The following is a 5,690-nucleotide window of genomic DNA, read 5'->3' as shown; positions in this document are numbered from 1 at the left end:
CAATATCTCTCAAAACCCTAGCCACATCACTCTCTCAAGTTGGGAAAAACATGGAGAAAAGAATGCTGAAATCGGGGCTGAAATTGACTTTTAAAGGGCTGGAAACGGGAATCCATATGCCCGTGTGAGCGCCCCTGTGGATTTTTCACACGCGCATGTGGAATTTCCACACGCGCGTGTGGATTCTATGTTTTCCTGTTTTCTCGACCGGCTGTGAACAGTGTTGGTACAACATTCTAACTATAGTTTTGCTACAATACCTACTACAGTACCGACCTAAAATACTCCTGAATCCATGCTTTTATCGAGGTAACGCAAACGGGCACTTGTTTACTTCATGGATCGCTTTGCTTCATCAATAACGGATATGTTGGTGGAGATCTTGTTTTGTATGCACAAGTCAGAATACTTGAATATGACTACCCTTGTGCCCCTCCAAATAGTTGTGATAACTCGAATACGAAGAGGTTGGCACACATTCCCGCATCTCGAACCTGACCTATGTCTTCGCATTTGAACCTTAGCAAGATTTCCACCAAATTGGTGCATTATGACCCACATTGGCTTCTTTCTCTCATAATCGGTCTCAAAAGCCTACCTGGATGAAAAGTAACATAAATACACATATATTAACGTTAAAACCCTAGAAAGTAATGCTCAACACAAGGAAAGAACACTTCGTATTCTTATCACACAAGCACTTATCAGAATCCGTGTTGCGGGCACTTTCTCAGGAGCTCCTTGAACCTTTCCCATGTCTCAAATAGAGACTCCAATTCTGACTGTACAAAGGATGAGATTTCATTCCTAACCTTTGCAGATTTTCTGGGAGGGAAATAACGGGCCAGGAAAGCTTCTACCATCTCCTCCCATGTGGTAATCGTTGCTCTAGGTAATGATTGTAGCCACTGCTTCGCTCTTCCCTTTAAGGAAAATGGGAAGGCTCTCAACTTGATGGCTGATAAGTGTCTAAATGTACATATTTCTATATATGTATTTGTCGCTTCTAGCATGTATTTTTACTAAAATTGATACCCGTTTTGTGCTTAATCGTGTATTATTTGCTTTACAGGGCACGGGAACGCCATGGAGGACACGAAGATATAATTTGGGCGGAAAGGAGAAGAAAACCAGGTCACAGTACTGTAGCGTATTCCCTGTAACAATTGTAGATGGAGCACTGTAGCAGTAGTGTTGCAGCACTGGCACTGTAGTAAAATCACTGTAGCTTCCACTGTAGCACCTGGAGAATTTTCAAGACAGAATTCGAATCATGGCATACGGCCTCAATGCTGCCCGGTATAGAGCCCGGGATGATCATTGTAGCATAAAGGAAGTTAATTGATTAAAGGCATACTGGCTCAATGAGTTGCTCATTGAGCCAGTATGGATACTATTTGGAGTGCATATGAGGAGTTTTCTTACCCCGAACAGTGTCATTGAGGAGCTCAATGAGGTCCTCATTGAGCCAGTTTACCACCTCGGGATTGATGGATCTTGGAGTAATGAGGAGGGATAAAAAGGGTGTTTTGGGGGAAAGAAAGGGAGGACTTTTTGGGAGAGACTTTGAGAGTTCTTGGCAGCCACCACTTGGGAGGAAGGAGAGAAACGAAGAGATCATATTCTTGGGAGATTTGGCTCGAAGCTTGGGAATATCAAGGGCTTGAACTTCAAGGGGAAGCTTCATCATCAAGGGAGGAGAAGCATTCGGCACCTTTAGGGCTAGAAGAAGCGTCATTCGGCCAGCATTCTCCCTCATCTTCATCATTCGGACTAGGGAGTGCCATTTATGCATTTACTTATTGCTTTTGTTGTGTTTGAGACATTTATTTGTATGATGGCACACTAGACCCCCAAGGCCACCGGATGTAGGTGAACCTTGGAGGGGGGGGGTTCATCGTGTATTTTGGATGCTTCACTTTTATTTGGAATGCATTGGTGTGATTTGTGGTTTAGCTCATGTTGTTTCATCCCTAGAACTATAATGTGGAGAAATCCTTAGTTCTTATTTGAGTTGTATACGTACACGTGACCTACTCACGTGTACTAGATCATCATTGAGCTAAAAGGGGAGATCCTTGACCAACATGCCATGAAATTGGATGTAGGTTGCCCCTCCGAACCATGAGGATGAACTTAGGTTAAGTGCGTCTTTATTTCGCGATCTCCATGTGCTTAATGCAATCATATTTATATGACTAAGGAGAAATCCTTGTCATCATTTGTATGGGATTAGGGTTTGACTACCGAGAAATCGGGGTTGAGCTATTGTTGAGGTCCGTCGGCCTAAATCACCCATGTCATCTATTCTTATGCATCCATACATCATGATGAATCCCTCTTGGGAATCTTCATCCCTAGGCCTGTTCTTATCATTATTGCTCTTTTGATTTCCTTGCTTGTTGTGGGGCTGCTATACTTGTATTCTTAATTACGTTATTGCACGTACTAGAGTAAGAACATGTTGGAGTTTTAAGGTTAGAAAATAAGTGATGGAGGAGTAGCCCCGTGGAATACTACGACCCCTGTGTCACTCACAGGGTATTACTAGACGATCCCGTACACTTGCGGGCGATCAATCAAGTTTTTGGCACCGTTGCCGGGGACTTAAGGAATTCTAGGAAACTTCTAACTTATTGCTCTAACCATTTTTATTTTTCTTTCATTTCTTCTTTTCATTTGTTTTATTTCTTTTTGAGCTTAACTTTCTCTATCTTTATTGATTTTGCAAGGTACTGTGCAAGACACGAGCGAATCCATCAAATCTAGTTGCACAAGACAGTGAAATCTTGGTATTCTAACTACAGTTTTTCTACAATACCCTACTACATTACTGGCCTAAAACACTCCTGAATCCATGCTTTTATCGAGGTAACACAAACGGGCACTTGTTTACGTCGTGGATCGCTTTGCTTCTTGAATAACGGACATGTTGGTGGAGATCTTGATTTTATATGCACAAGTCAGAATACTTGAATGTGACTGCCCTTGTGCCCCTCCAAATAGTTGTGATAACTCGAATACGAAGAGGTTGGCACACATTCCCGCATCTCGAACCCGACCTATGACTTCGCGTTTGAACTTTAGCAAGATTTCCTCCAAATTGGTGCATTATGACCCACATTGGCTTCTTTCTCTCATAATCGGTCTCACAAACCTACTTGCATGAAAGTAACATAAATACACATATATTAGCGTTAAAACCTGAGAAAATTTATGCTCAACACAAGGAAAGAACACTTCATATTCTTATCACACAAGCACTTATCAGAATCCGTGTTGCGGGCACTTTCTCAAGAGCTCCTTGAACCTTTCCAATGTCTGAAATAGAGACTCCAATTCTGACTGTACAAAGGATGAGATTTCATTCCTAAGCTTTGCAGATTTTCTGGGAGGGAAATAATGGGCCAGGAAAGCTTCTACCATCTCCTCCCATGTGGTAATCAATGCTCTAGGTAATGAGTGTAGCCACTGCTTCGCTCTTCCCTTTAAGGAAAATGGGAAGGCTCTCAACTTGATGGCATCATCCGTCACCCCATTTATCTTAAGCATATCACACACCTCGAGAAAGTTCTCTATATGACTATTTGGATCCTCATCAGCCAAACCTTTGAACTGAGTAGATTGCTGCAACATGTGGATGAATGTCTGCTTTAGCTCAAAGTTCTGAGCTATAATTTGGGGATGCACAATACTCAATTGTGTCCCCAATACTGAAGGTCTGGCATAATCAAATAATGTTCGCTGTTGCTCATTCTGTTCTGCCATGTTTTTCGATTCTTCTATTTCCAAATTAGCTAGATTAGACAGTTCTTGCACAGGTTCTTTCCCTTTTCTTCTAAGTGTACGTTCAAGCTCGGGATCTCCTTCAATTAACATGAGGGGTTCCCTCAGGTCATAACCTGGAGCTGCACCGAAAAGAAAGAAAAAGAAATCAGAACGATGATAGAATTAAAAGAAATGAACTAGAATGAATGAATAGCTAAGAAAACAAAGTGCAAAGTATCTCTAAATACCTACTTCCCTGCAACGGCGCCAAAAACTTGACAACTCCCCTTTCGTATGTCCCACAAGTGCACGGGTTTGTCGAGGTAATAAAATCACAGATGAGTGGGCATCATATCAACAGGGAGTAGGGAATAGAAACACTAAAATTGTTTCTTAACTAAGTGAAAGATGAATAGTGATATGTGTGACAAGATGTGAAATAACAAAAGTAAGAGAACAAGAAAGAGAGCACAAGTAAAGGAGAAGGTAAGGTAATCGATATAAATGGGGTACCCGGATATTGTTCTGCCTAGGATAATTATTTCAAGTGCAAGAACCCTCTATTATACTTTCTAACTGATGCAATAATTAGTCAAGGAGATCCTTAAATACATGGTCCTAAATCTAAGGTCAACCATGCCTAACTCTATACATGTCCCAGAGGAGAAATTGAATAACCTCTCAACCTCGCACCCATATAGAATTGCAATGAGTTCTAGAGATTCGAAGTGATAAATCCTCTTCCTAGATGTAGACATAACTCTTTGGTCCAGGTGGAAGGTCCCTAGCCACAATTAAGCCCTAGGTGCTAAAATCACTTCAACGCTTCACTCCGTTGAACCCGCAACAAAGCCACAGTGGAAGGTCATCCTTTAGCCCATTCACTCTACTATGACTGTAAAGAACTTGAGAAAATGGAGGTAGAATAAATCACACCAGAGGGGAAAGAGGACACTCCGCTACCTCTCGACTCACTCTCTCAACCCTCTCCTATCTATCTTTGTCTAACTCTCGTGGTGTGTCACTCACCCACAAGGGTTACCAATAAGAACTCTCAACCCTAGTGTCACTCTAAGGGAGTATTCATACAATCAAGCATTCAATATTAGAACTCAAATAAAACATCAATTAATTGAAAGCATAATAAAGAGGTTCAATGAAATAAATACATCCTAAGGTTCACAAATACCCATGTACCCACTAAGGGGGTTTAGCTCTCCATGTAGCTAATTACAATCAATGAAATCAAATGTAAAAGCAAAGAATCCATAGAAAACCCCCTCGATAGTCGTGACGATGGTCTTGTGGAGAGTCCTCTACTCATCCAAGGGTCCCTTTGTTCGGCCTAGGATACACCTTGCCAGATCGGTGCCGATGAAAGCTCTCCCACTAACCTTCTTCCAAATGGAGCGCGATGTTAAAACTGTAGAACCTCTCAAAATCCCTAGCCAATACCTCTCAAAACCCTAGCGGCCTCTTTCTCTCAAGTTGGGAAAAAGATGGAGAAAAGAATTCTGAAATCGTGGCTGAAATAGGCCTTAAATAGGGCTGGAATTAGGAATCCACATGGCCATGTGGGCGCCCCTGTGGATTTTTCGCACGGGCATGTGGAATTTCCACACGCCCGTGTGGAATCTCTGTTTTCATCCTTCTTCGGCCAGCTGTGAAAACTACCTACTGCAGTGTTTGCTACAGTGCCCTGCTATAGTACCGGCCTGAAACATTCCCGAATCCAAGCTTTCATCGAGGTAACATAAATGGGCACACGTTTACGTCGTAGATCGCTTTGCTTTTTCAATAACGGACATGTTGGTGGAGATCTTGCTATACATGCACAAGCCAGAATGCTTGAATGTGACTGCCCTTGTGCCCCTCCAAATCGTTGTGCTAACTTGAATACGAGGAGGTTGGCACACATTCCG

The 5,690-nt window shown here is 42.2% G+C and overlaps 2 non-coding genes across 2 annotated transcripts; both read left to right on the top strand.

Moving 5' to 3' along the window:
- Positions 1-708: 708 nt before the first annotated feature.
- LOC120266019 lies at positions 709-815 on the top strand. The gene has a single exon (XR_005537862.1). It is a non-coding gene; the product is annotated as a small nucleolar RNA R71 (small nucleolar RNA).
- A 2,456-nt stretch (positions 816-3,271) lies between these two features.
- On the top strand, positions 3,272-3,378 carry LOC120266064. The gene has a single exon (XR_005537907.1). It is a non-coding gene; the product is annotated as a small nucleolar RNA R71 (small nucleolar RNA).
- Positions 3,379-5,690: the final 2,312 nt, after the last annotated feature.

This window comes from Dioscorea cayenensis, chromosome 7, assembly GCF_009730915.1.
Source record: "Dioscorea cayenensis subsp. rotundata cultivar TDr96_F1 chromosome 7, TDr96_F1_v2_PseudoChromosome.rev07_lg8_w22 25.fasta, whole genome shotgun sequence".
Taxonomy (NCBI): Eukaryota; Viridiplantae; Streptophyta; class Magnoliopsida; order Dioscoreales; family Dioscoreaceae; genus Dioscorea; species Dioscorea cayenensis.
This window is presented reverse-complemented; position numbering and strand designations above follow the sequence as displayed.